Below are 14,382 nucleotides of genomic sequence, written 5' to 3'. Positions count from 1 at the left end.
CACCACATGTACTTGTCCAAGGCACCTGTTTACAAAATTTTCGCCACTGGATGAATTTTTTCTTTACTTTTTTTTTGTTAATTTTCTTTTCCTTTTCAGTTTTTGGAAATTTTCTAGATTTTTTAATAGTGGGGTACACTACTGTAGCGTCGTAAATAGTACACCCTTAATTAGGTTGTCCAATTCCACGCTTAGGTTAGTACCCACCTTAGTGCGTCCCATTGCATTATACATTATAGGTATATCTTTAGGCATTAATTATTAATTTAATTAAACCTAAGTCCTCTCTCATAAATTTACATATCATAAAATTGGGCCCTTGATCCTATGTGCACCCCTTTTTATTTAATCGTAATTTAATCTTAATCTTACCCTAATTTCAATCTTCAAGATATATTTCAAATATCTACACATCTTAGTTTGATCCACTGAGCTGGATTTAGCTTTAGAATCATGCTATCTTGCATCCCTAGAAAATTAGAAAAAAGTTGATGGGACTAGGTACTACCTAGTCTCGCACTTTTTTCCTCGAATTTTGGGAGAACATGAAGGTGGTCTTACCCTATTCAAATATTGGTGGGTGTCAAAATTTATCAATTCTGAGTTGGCCTTTTATCAAATTTAATGTTAGGGTTTCATATATATGGTGATTCTTTCCCTCATTTGAGGATCCTTAATCTAGCAGTTTGGAATGAGATTCTTGTGAATTGAAAGTATTGCTTTGTGTGAAGTTTCAGATCTACAAATTCATTCATCAATCAAGTCTTCATTCAAACATCTTCATCAATTATGTAAGCTTTAGGAGATATTGAAGAATAATAAGGGAATCACCAATTGTTGATTAGCTTGTACCTCTTCCTTAGGATTTGGTATGATTTCATGTTGTTTTCATGTCTCTATATTGAGCTTCATATTTACATCACATTAGTTTTCATGTTTACATTATTGCTTTAGATTTGCATTACAATTGTGATTTAAGGCATTCTCATTACAAGAATTTAGGGTTTTCTCAAACACATAGGGTACAACTCTAGTTTGCATTTAGCTCATAACAATCTTACAAACACATAAGATTCAAGAGCACATACATATTTTCAGTTACAATATCAACTGTTTGTGGAGATGGAATTCACCAGAACAAGGGGGTTGACTAAGGCAAACCCCTATATAGCCATAATGCTACCAATTTTCAAATTGTAGGTACAATTATAGGTTTCTGTTGGAGCAGACATTTTCTAGAAGATCTCAGCAAACAGGTACAAATCTTCTGTTAGAATTAGGGCCTAGTTTTCAAGGACCAGGGCACCCCACTCCCTTGTCCTCCAGGACTAGGTTGCTCCATGCCCAAACCCTCCTTGTTTTTCTCCATATTTCTAGGTAAGTGCTCAAATAGTCTTAGGGATTGGACTTCTTGTTTATAGCTCATCTTGGTCCTATCAATTCAAGCTTATTTTTTTTATCATAGGTGCACAACAAAACTTTATTCTCATATTTCTACTTATTGTCTTAGTATTTTTATCAATCAGCTTGCTGTTCTTACTATTATATTCATTTTTTCTTGCATTCTCCGTGATAGTTTTACCTCATCCCATATCTCACATATTTCCTTTCATAACAGCGAAGGAATATAAACAATAGGAGTATCCCTGGGCTCTCTTTAACAAGAGTTAGTCAAAGAGGACAATTCCTCTAGGTGCTTTTGTATTCCAATGTTTGAATGAAAGTGGGATTAGGTCCTAATACTACCCAATTCCATTTTCACCTCAAATTTTTTTGGTGAACCCGACCTTCTTGCATTGCATTTTTTGTTTAGATCTTAATATTGCATGTTTCTTTTGTTGAATAGATCAAAATACTGAGAGGGGGTGAATTAGTATTCCCCCTTTATAATTAAAAACCAAACTTCTGAAATTTAGCTTATTATCAATTAACCTCAGCCCAAAAGAAATGCATGCAACATAATTGAAATGTAAGAGATACACAACCATAAGAGAGAAACCATATTTTTATACATGGAAAACCCAAATGGGGAAAACCATGAAGATGGTTAACTCTCAAGATAATATAACTAGTTATATGAGATTACAAGGCTCACTTCTTGGAGGGCTCACTGCCCACATTACAACAGCTTATTGCCAGAAGGCTCAAATCCAAGAGGTAGAGACAAAAATGAACTTATAAAATTGCATCTACATATGCATGTGATTAGTTCCTAATGAGCTCATATATCCAAACAACTTCTTGCAGCAGATCCAGTCAAGAATCTCTGCAACTCTATGATAATCTGCCTGCTCTAATCCACTATTGCACCAATTCTTCCATTCTCCTTCAACACACAAAAATTCTCACTCATAATTGCGCTTTCACACACTCATACTTCCACTTACACACCATACCAATCAAATCATAACATATATATAGTTACTGATATATGCACCAAGTTGACCTCAATAACACTTTCCCCAAGAATACTTCTTCATCAGTCTTTTACATGATTTATTTCAAGAATATTCCAATGACAAGATCACACGCTCCAAGCACCAAAGAAAAAATAGAAAGACATTCAAGGTTGGCTAGACCTAGAATGATCATATCCTCGAACTTTTGCAAGCACGAAAACACGATCGAACTTGACATAAAGAAATTCAGATCATGAACAACATATTTCCAAAAGAACATCATCAAAAACAAAAAAGCGGAGGGATGCGGAGCACTGCAAACACTATTGAACACCATCATCACTAAATGCCCAGAGCACCAAATCAATCGCCACAACCGAATTCGAAACTTGGTAAATATGTTAAAAAATAATCCATGTACAAACAACACACATTTTTTGGAGCAAGACCCTTCTAGAAAACACGTTTGCAACATCTCTAGAACAACTTTAACACATCTGCAACTCGACATACCACCAAGGTTCTTCATCTTCATACATACATACCTATCTTCCATTGTTCTACAACCTACATAGATATATATCACTGCTCTGCAACATACATACATGCCACTACTCTGCAACATCTTTACTTTGTACACTAACTTACTATATCTAGACCAATCCAGATCACTTGGTTTGACATCAATGACGACCAAACATATATTTCTAACAATCTCCCCCTTTGTCATTGATGAAAAAACACGTATAACCACTTTTTTCCCCTTTAGAAATATATTCTCCATTTTCTGCATTATCTACACATATGTTCCATATCTCCCCCCTTAGAAAAATGTCTCTATTTCTCCCCCTTTGACATCAAGGACAAAGGGTAACAACAAAAAGTTACCACAAAACTATATTTCTGAAAAAGAAAAAAAAAATCAATTGCACTTCACTTGTAAAATTCTCTTATACAATCTCAAGTTATGGAAGAGAGGTCTTCTAGGAGTTCACAACCATTTTGAGGTTTACACACAAACTGTTATTCTCCACTAAAAAATTAATAACATTAGATAAGGAATCAAGTATAGAAGGATTTTGCACACACTTTTCTGCTTCAACACATGATTAAGGAACCAAAATGGAAAGGATATCCATCCTCTTTTGTCATAGTGATATTCTTCATTAATTGCATCAATAATAACTCACACAAATTGAAATCATTGACTTCCCTCACCATCTGATGTGCAATATACACAACTATAGAAGAAGTATATCCTTCTTTGTTTCGGAAATAAATATTGTAAGAAATACCATAAGAAACATACCTTACCACTGAGTCACTGCTTATATCAATTATCAATGCCCTTTGATCTCCTGTAATGCTAGTTAGGGTTTCGACTTCTTTATTCTTGATTGATCTCTTCACCGGAATAGTTCCAACACCACAAAGACCAAAAATCATTGATATATCTTCCTTTGAAATCTGATAGGATTTTTCCAACATCATGAAACCATCCTGAACACAACTCAAAATAAACTTGATTAAATCCTCATCAATAAACCATGAAAAATTCACTCCAAATATTCAAACCTTTAAGCCCTAATTCTTCGATTCTTTAAGATTCTTCATCTGTGAAATAAATTTCATCTTCCTGATTTCTCTTATGATCAAATTCATCTAATTGTACCTTTGCCAACTTCCAAATATCTCCATTTCTATATTCTCTCGTCGCTATCATTTTGGATTCCATAGGAAGGGGTAAAAGAAATACCTCTTTTTGTGCTAACTCTTCTTTGATTCTTCTTCCACGCTTCAACTTCTTTTCCTCTTCAGTTTTTTCAATACATAATGCCAAAATGATCACAAATTTTGATATTAAACTTACTTCATATGCATAGGGTTCTCTCGCTAAAAGTTGTCTTATCACAATGACGCCATCAACTACACTCTTCATACACAACCTACCAAAAAACACAATAAACTCAATATGAACACCAATGCCAATGCCACAACATGCAACTCTTCTCAAACAGGGGCAAAAATATTTTTTGAGACTCCCCCTACGACAAAGCTACCAAATCAATTTTTGGAGGATGAAGCATCAGTACCGGACTCAGGTACAATAGATACATTTTCTTCCTTCTTTCTCCATACCATAACAATCTTCTTCTTATATTCATTTGATTTTTCTAGAGCAATCACATTCCTGCATTTATTAGCAAAAATGTCCAAACTTGTTGCAATTGTGACTCTTGATATTCCTTTGTCTTGAATTTACTGAAGTTGTTCTAGATCTATATTGATTAGCTTTATGACCAAAACCATAACATATATGACAATACCTATGAAAGGACTTATTCATCATGTTCATTTTATTCACAAGAAGTCTATAGCTTCTAGTCATACTTTGATTACTGTAGTTATTAGCCTTGTGTCCAAAACTATTTCAATTAAAGCATTGAGTATTTTGATTTACTTTATGCATGCATTCTATAGCCTTATGTCCAAAAAATTTGCAATGAAAATGATAACCATTGAATGATGGGTACCTTTGAGCATTTGGTTGACAGATCAGTGGTCTATTTGGTGTAGGTACTTGATTTTGAACCTTGTTTGTATCTTCAAATTTCTTTTTAGCTTCCACCTTCTCTTCTTTGATTTTGCCTTTGTCATTTTTATTTAAGCATTCGTTGGATTGAAAACCTAATCCTTCTTTGTCTTTATGAGATTTATGCATGGCCAATAGTTTATCCAATATTGCACTGCTTTCAATGACTTTTTCTCCTAATTTCAGCTTCATAATTTCTTTTTCCAACTTTCCACATTCTTTTGTCTTTTGATTGATTGTATCCTTTCGAATTTCTTCCACCTTCTTTCTCTCTTTAATTTGCAGCTTCAGACTCAGAATGGTCTCATTTTGAAGCATTCAAGGTAGGGAGATCCAATGAAGGACAACCCAACCTTGCAGCTTAACACATAAATCATGCAAAACATGTCGGTAATTGGTAACAAGATGCCAGAAAATAGTAGAAAGAACAACCGATAACGAGACATAATACATAATCGGTAAACAATATGAACAAATCTTATTACAATCCGAAGAATTACACATGCCACATGCTAGATCGCAGTCCAGGATACAAATAATGCTTCAACACAATTACAAGATCCGTAGATCATCCACATATCATATCAGCTTCCGGTTCTACCCTAATCCGGACCTCCATCTTCTCAATCCAACCGGATCAGAATCCTGCCGAATCTACATCTTCACTCGATCTCATAACTTTGTCTTTCTATCTTTTGATTTCTCTCTTCTCAAATGATTCACCAACTTCCATTTATATCATCCACAAATAATTACAACTCAATCAAGTTGGCCCAAAGACCAACCGGTTCATGAAACGTGCAACGGTAACATGTCGACTCAAATCACTAAGAACAAACACAAAACATAAAATGATGCACAGACCTCCGAGAATACCGGCCAAATCCCAAGCAACATCTCCAATGATTTGCAAGTCATGAAGATCAACCGCAAACAGATCCAACTTCGCTGAACACACTGTTAGACTAACCGGTACGAACATATAAACCGGGCCAAAACTGGAATCCACATATCACTGAAAACAAAGCCAAATGCTATGAAACTCGAACACAAAAAAAATCACGAACGCAAGGGAATAAACCCAAAACCACAACGCTAAACACTCAAACCAGAAGAAATGCCACGCTCTCAAGCAATTCCACTAAAAACTGCCCAACCAGTAAGAACTAGACCGGTGCTCCTGCATCAGACACTCGGGGTTAATTGAAAAGTGAGTCCCATCACTTGATCTGGTTTCGTGCTCTGTCAATAAGTACTTGCAATTGCCTCAGGGGGGTTCGACGATATGACTACAACTTCTGGTTGCCTCTCCATGGCGATCTACCGGTACAAACCGTGGCCTACTCAATCGATGATTTGTTTAGGTCTCCATGCACTAACTTCCTCAAGCTCAAGCTCTAGGATCGACAGTCTACCTTCAAACCTTGCTTTGCCTCACGTTCGGCGATCAGAACAAGTTCACAAGTTGCCTCAATTTTCTCTCCAACCAACAGGTGCACAAACAACACTTTGTCCAACAAAAGGTTCACAAACCATCTCTGATACCATTTGAAGCAGTCAAGGCAGAGGGATCCGATGAAGGACAACCCAACGTTGCATCTTAACACATAATCATGCAAAACATGTCGGTAACAAGTAACAAGATGCCAAAAATAGTAGAAAGAACAACTGTTAACAAGACAAAATACATAAGCGGTAAACAATATGAACAATTCTTATTACAATAAGAAGAATTACACATGCCACATGCAGGATCACAGTCCAAGATACAAATAACGCTTACAACATAATTACAAGATCCACAGATCATCCACATATCATATCAGCTTCCGAGAATAGTCTACCAGTTCTACCCTAATCCGAACCTCAGCCTTCCGGCCTCAGTCCAACCGGATTAGAATCCCGTCGGATCTACATCTTCACTCGATCTCATAACTCTATCTTTCTATCTTCTGATTTCTCCCTTCTCAAATGATTCACTAGCTTCTATTTATACCATCTGCAAATAATTACAACTCAATAAAGTCGGCCCAAAGACCAACCGGTTCATGAAACGTGTAGCGATAACATGTCGGCTCAAATCACTAAGAACAAACACAAAATGATGCGCAAACCTATGAGAATAGCGACCAAGGCCCAAAGAAACATCTCCAATGATCCACAAGTCATAGAGATCAACGCCAACCCAATCCAACTTCTCTCAACACACTACCAGACTAACTGGTAAGAACATATCAACTGGGCCAAAACTGGAATCCACATCTCATCGGAAACAAAGCCAAATGCTATGAAACTCGAAGAAAAAAAATATTACGAACACAAGGGAATAATCCCAAAACCACAATGCTAAACACTCAAACCAGAAGAAATGACACGCTCTCAAGCAATTCCACTGAAAACTACCAAACTGGTAAGAACTAGATTGGTGATCCTGCATCAGACTCTCGGGGTTAATTGAAAAGTGAGTCCCATCACTTGATATGGTTCGGCGATCTGTCAATAGGTACTTGCAACTGCCTCAAAGGGGTTCGACGATTTGACTACAACTTCCAGTTGCCTCTCCACGATGATCTACTGATCCAAACTACAACCTGCCTCAATCAGGGATCTGTTCAAGTCTCCACCCACTATTTTCCTCAAGATCAAGCTCTAGGATCAAGGGTCTACCTACAAACCCTGCTCTGCCTCACATTCAATGATCTGAATAAGTCCACAAGTTGCCTCAATTTTCTCTCCAACCAACCGGTGCACAAACAACACTCTGTCCAACAATAGGTTCACAAACCAGCTCTGATACCATTTGATGCAGTCAAGGCAGGGAGATCCAATGAAGGACATCCCAACCTTGCATCTTAACACATGAATCATGCAAAACATATCGGTAACCGGTAACAAGATGCCAAAAATAGTAGAAAGAACAACCGGTAACGAGACATAATACATAACCGGTAAACAATATGAACAATTCTTATTACAATTTGAAGAATTACACATGCCACATGTTGGATCGCAATCCAAGATACAAATAATGATTACAACACAATTAAAAAGATTCGCAGATCATCCACATATCATATCAGCTTTCGGGAATAGTCTACCAGTTCTACCCTAATCCGGACCTTAGCCTTCCGGCCTTAGTCCAACCGGATGAGAATCCCGCCGAATCTACATCTTTGCTTGATCTCATAACTCTGTCTTTCTATCTTCTGATTTCTCCCTTCTAAAATGATTCACCAGCCTCCATTTATACCATCTACAAATAATTACAACTCAATCAAGTCAGACCAAAGACCAACCGGTTCATGAAATGTGCAACGGTAACATGTTGACTCAAATTAGTAAGAACAAACACAAAACATAAAACTATGCATGTACCTCAAGGAATACCGACCAAGGCCCAAAGAAGCATCTCCAATGATTCACAAGTCACGGAGATCAACCGCAACCCGATCCAACTTCGCTCAACACACTGCCAGACTAACTGGTAAGAACATATCAACTGGGCTAAAACTAGAATCCACATCTCATCGGAAACAAATCCAAATGCTATGAAACTCAAACATGAAAAAAGATCACGAATAGAAGGGAATAACCAAAAACCACAATGCTAAACACTCAAACCAAAAGAAATGCCACGCTCTCAATAAATTCCACTGAAAAATTCCCAATCGGTAAGAACTAGACTGGTGCTCCTGCATCAAACTCTCAGGGTTAATTGAAAAGTGAGTCCCATCACTTGATCTGGTTCGATGATCTATTAGTAGGTACTTGCAACTACCTAAGGGGGGTTCGACAATCTGACTACAACTTCGAGTTGCCTCTCCATGATGATCTGTTCAAGTCTCCACCCACGAAGTGCCTCATGATCAAGCTCTAGGATCGACACTCTACCTGCAAATCTTGCTTAGCCTCGCATTCGACGATCTGAATAAGTCCACAAGTTGCCTCAATTTTCTCTCAAACCAAGTAGTGCACAAACAACACTCTGTCCAACAACAGGTTCACAAACCAACTCTGATACCATTTGACGCAGTCAAGGAAGGGAGATCCAATGAAGGACAACCCAACCTTGCATCTAAACACATAAATCATGCAAAATATGTTGGTAATCGGTAACAAGATGCCAAAAACAGTAGAAAGAATAGTTGGTAAGGAGACATAATACATAACCGGTAAACAATGTGAACAATTCTTATTACAATTTGAATAATTATACATGCCACATGTTGGATCACAGTCCAGGATACACATAATGTTTACAACACAATTACAAGATCTGTAGATCATCCACATATCATATTGTCTTCCAGGAACAGTCTGTCGGTTCTACCCTAATCTGGACCTCAACCTTCTTATCTCAGTCCAAACGGATTAGAATCCCACTGGATCTACATCTTCATTCAATCTCATAACTCTGTCTTTATATCTTCTGATTTCTTCCTTCTCAAATGATTCACCAACTTCCATTTATACTGTCCGCAAATAATTACAACTCAATCAAGTCGGCCCAAAGATCAACCGGTTCATGAAACATGCAACGATAACATGTCGGTTCAAATCACTAGGAACAAACACAAAACATAAAATGATGTGTGGACCTCCGGGAATGTTGTCCAAGGCCCAAAGAAACATCTCCAATGATCTGCAAGTCACATAGATCAACCACAACCCAATCCAACTTCGCTCAACACACTGCCAGACTAGTCGGTAAGAACATATCAGCTGGGCCAAAACCGGAATCCACATCTCACCAGAAACAAAGCCAAATGATATGAAACTCGAACACGACAAAGATTACAAACAAAAAGGAATAAACCCAAAACCACAATGCTAAACACTCAAACCAAAAGAAATGCCACGCTCTCAAGCAATTCCACTGAAAACTGCCCAACTGGTAAGAACTAGATTGGTGCTATTGCATCACATTTGCTTCTTTCAACTCTTTGTCAAATTCTCTATGCCTTGCTTTGAAATTTTAAATTTGATATTTCATTTTCTTGACACATTCATTTTCTACCTTCACATTCTCATTCAATTCCTCATTCCTAGATTCCACACTCTCAAGATCTTCAAGTGTTGTCTTCAACTCTTCATCGAAATAGTATTATGTTGCGATGTCCATAGATGCCATTTGTTCAAATAACCAAGACCTACCTCAAGCAGTTAAGCTAGCAATAAGGGACCAATCTCTAATACCAATTGTTGAACAAACTAAAATATTGAGAGGGGGGCTGAATCAATATTCCCGTTTTATAATTAAAAATTTAACTTCTGAAATTTAGCTTATTATCAATTAACCTCAGCCCAAAAGAAATGCATGCAACATAAATAAAATGTAAGAGATACAAAACCATAAGAGAAACACTAGATTTTTATACATGGAAAACACAAATGGGAAAAATGGCGAAGAGGGTTAACTCTCAAAATAATATAACTAGTTATGTGAGATTACAAGGCTCATTGTTGAAGGGCTCACTACCCGGATTACAACAACTTATTGTTGGAAGGCTCACTACTAGAGGAGTAGAGACAAAAATGAACTAAGAAAATCTCATCTACATATGCATGGGATTAGTTCTTGATAAGCTCAGATATCTAAACAACTGCTTGCAATAGATCCGTTCAAGAATCTCTACAATTTTACCATAATTTGCCTTCTCTAATCCACTATTGCACCAATTCTGCCTTTCTGCTTCAACACACAAACACTCTCATTGATACTTGCGCTTTCATACACTTATACTTCCACTTACATGCCATACTGTCAAATCATAACACACACACACATATGTAATACCAGTATATGCACCAAGTCAGCCTCAATAATGCATTCTTCAAGAATACTTCTTAATAAGTCTTCTACATGTTTTCTTTCAAGAATATTCCAACAGTCAGATCACACACTACGAGCACCAAAGAAAAAATGGAAAAACATATAAGGTCGGCTAGACCCAGAATGATCATATCCTTGAACTTCCGTAAGCATGTTTCTAAAGCACAAAAACATGATCCAACTTGACATAAATAAATTAAGATAATGAACAATGTACTACCAAAAGATCATCATTAGAAACAAAAAATGGGAGGAATACGGAGCACTGCAAACACTGCTAAACACCATCATCACTAAATACACTTCTAGAGCATAACTTCAGGAGCACCAAATAAATTGCCATAACCAAATTCAAAACTTGGTCAACATGAAAAATATATCCACGTATAGACAACACACATTTCTAGAGCATCACCCTTTCAAAAGACACATTTGCAACATCTCTACAACAACTATAACACATTTGCAACCTGACATATTAACAAGGTTCTTCATCTTCATACATACATACCTATCTTCCACTATTCTACAACATACATACTGTAGCGTCCTAAAATTACGACACTTGCAATTTCGACTGCATTTTGGTCTTCACGATGGCGATGCAACACAGAACCTGAATGGAGACCCCGAAACTTGTTTATGACACCAAAAACTGCATTTTTCAGCACCCTGGCCTGATCCTCCTTGCACCCTACTGCCCCTAGAGGTGGAACCATGGGGCCCAGCGCCCTGGTCCATCAGGACCGTGGCGCCCAGCGCCCTGGTCCCTGGCCCTATTTTGGGCCCGGTCTCTTTTGGGGCTTCAGGTCTTTAAGTTTGCAAATTGGAAAATAATGTTTCCTGGTCGACCTAAGGTCGAGAAAATTAGTCTATCAGCCCTAATTGACAAGTATATAAACTACATTTCTTCTCCCATTTGAGGAGGTCGAAAAAAGGAAATAGGCAAACAAGACGTGGAAGCGATATTCAAACATTCAAGCATTCAAGCATTCCTTCAAGCAATTGAGCATTCTAAGTCTCCATTCAAGGCTAAGTGTTGCATTCAAGATAAGGATTCAACCATTGAAGAGGAGATCACATACAACATACAACACACTACATACATTACACCTTCGCATGTAAGAATACAAACATTCTTACAACAAGGTATCAGTACTTGTTTACATTACAAACATTTACATTTACAACATTCTCATTTCTTGGTTAATTCCAAAACTGGGGTTTGACCTAAAGGCAAACCCCTCATCCCTAACCCCCCAATCGTCCTCTCTTTTCTATGTGTAGGTTGCAGGTACGCGGTTGTAATTGAAGATCTGGAATCCTTGTGCAGAGACGAACAGATCCACCTTCGTTTCGCAGATTTTTCGGAGGACTGTGTGCACGCTGGGCGCCATCGTCCCGTCAAATTTCGCTCAAATTTGCAGAACAACACCGTCTCGACATTTTACTGCTAATTCCAGGTCCGCAGCTTCATCCCATATCCCTATTTCTGTTTATAAGCGAATCTTTCCTACTTTACATGCATTCCTAGTTCAATCTTTCTATCTACATTCTTTACAAAAGAGGGTATCCTTGATGTCGCAACCCTTGAAACTAATATAGAATCCAATCTTACATTGCGTGGGATTGGATCTTGTAGGTTTCAACCCCTCTTTTGAATGTAAAGTCTCTCCTAAGTGAAAACCATCAACCCTAGTGACTCCCCCTTCTCTCTCCCTGGAGTTGGGGAGGGGAGAACGACTAGGGTTCGATTTTTCCGCTTTACATTTTGGTGAACCCGACGTGAACATCCTCATTCTGATTATTAATGGTTAGATCTGAAAATTTTGTTTTCCTTAATTACATTTCCATGTTTGATCTTTTGCAAATTTTAGAGGCTAATTGCATAAAAACCCTAAAATTTTCTTTTTAGTAATTAAACTTGTGAAATGTTTAATTGTTAATGCTTGTTTCAGATCTACCCTTCTATTGCAAATTGTCAATTCATATTTGTGCTTTAATTCTGAAAATTAAGTGGTTAAATGTCAAAACCCTAATTTTTAAGACCTTCTTGATTCAACCTTTGACTGATAATTTCACTAATCAAAACACCTCCAAATCGGCTGTAACTTTGGATTCCACAATAAAATCACAATATCTTTCATCCCTGAAAATTTGGGAAAAAGTTGTGAGGACCGTGTGCACCCCGAGCGCCATCGTCCCCGACATTTTTTCTGGAATTTCGGGAGCTAGATCTTACTGTATTTTTCTGCTAGAATCCAAAATTTTGGCTGATTTTATCAATTTTAACACTTTCAAAATTAAAGTCAAAGTTGGTCTAGCGATTGCTTGGATTGAGGCTTTTAATCATTCAAAATTTGTTGAAATTGAAATTTGTATCAAAATTGTGTTTCTTACAGTCCTAAATCTGAAAAGTGTGTTAGCATTCATTTGAAATTTCAGTGTTTTATTCAAATTTTTGCAGTTTGTGACTTTTGAAATTAAGTGTTTAATTGCAACAACCTTGATTTCCACTTTCAAATTCGAATTTTACATGAAATTGAGTCAACTTTTAAATTTCAAAGCCTGCATTGCTTTCAGTATCCCCTCTAAAATCATAAAATTCAAAATTTCAGTTTCCCTCTCTTTTTCAAAATTCAAAATTTGCATTTTTCAACAATCTTGGTAGGGTTCAATTTTGAGATTGCAACTTTAATTTGGCCTATCTACAGATCATAAAATCACTCAATTTTTTCAGATTAGCTTTAAAATCATCATAACTTTCATCCCTGAAAATTTCAAAAAAAGTTGCGAGGACCGTGTGCACTCCATTCGCCACGATCCCGGACATTTTTTTCGAAATTTCGGGAGATTGTCCTGATTGCATTTAACAGCTTAAATCTAGGAGATTGGGTGGTTTTATTGAAATTTGCTACCTCTAAAATTCAAAATCTTCTCTCTCTCTCTTTAGTGCATGAGTTTTACAACAATAAGCCCTACTTACACTATTCCCGTTAGATGAAGCCTTAGAATTAAGTCTTTCCAAGGTGTAATTACCGAGGAGATGGAACCTAATTTGAATGGCCTTTTTAACGAGGACATGGGTAGTTCCTCTAATCCTCTTAATGATGAAGAAGCTCTCCATGAGGTTTCTGTAGAACAACTTTCAAAATTGGATAACTAATTTGATGATTTTTGACAATGGATGTCTCAAGAATACCCCGATAGTGAATCTCTTTCATTAATTGAGGGTCTAAAATGTATGGTTCAAAGTGATAAGAATGGAATTGATATTTTGCATGGTATTGCACACATTGTGGTTTCAAATGTGATGCCGATGAAAAGTTGTGCCGAAACCTTAGGTTATACACAACCTCCTACTCAAGTTAATCATTCTATTCCTTTGACGACTCCTATTGCTAGTATACCTACTTTTACATCAAACATAATGACTACTTCAATACAAGACATTCCTCCTATGATCACTAGTCATGGGGGCAATCCCTCTTCTTCAATCAACCCTCTTCCTTCATTCAATCCAACTTCTTCATTCATTCCTTCAATGAGTGTTCCTA

The sequence above is a fragment of the Cryptomeria japonica genome, chromosome 10 (genome assembly GCF_030272615.1).
Source record: "Cryptomeria japonica chromosome 10, Sugi_1.0, whole genome shotgun sequence".
NCBI classification, from domain to species: domain Eukaryota; kingdom Viridiplantae; phylum Streptophyta; class Pinopsida; order Cupressales; family Cupressaceae; genus Cryptomeria; species Cryptomeria japonica.
This window is presented reverse-complemented; position numbering follows the sequence as displayed.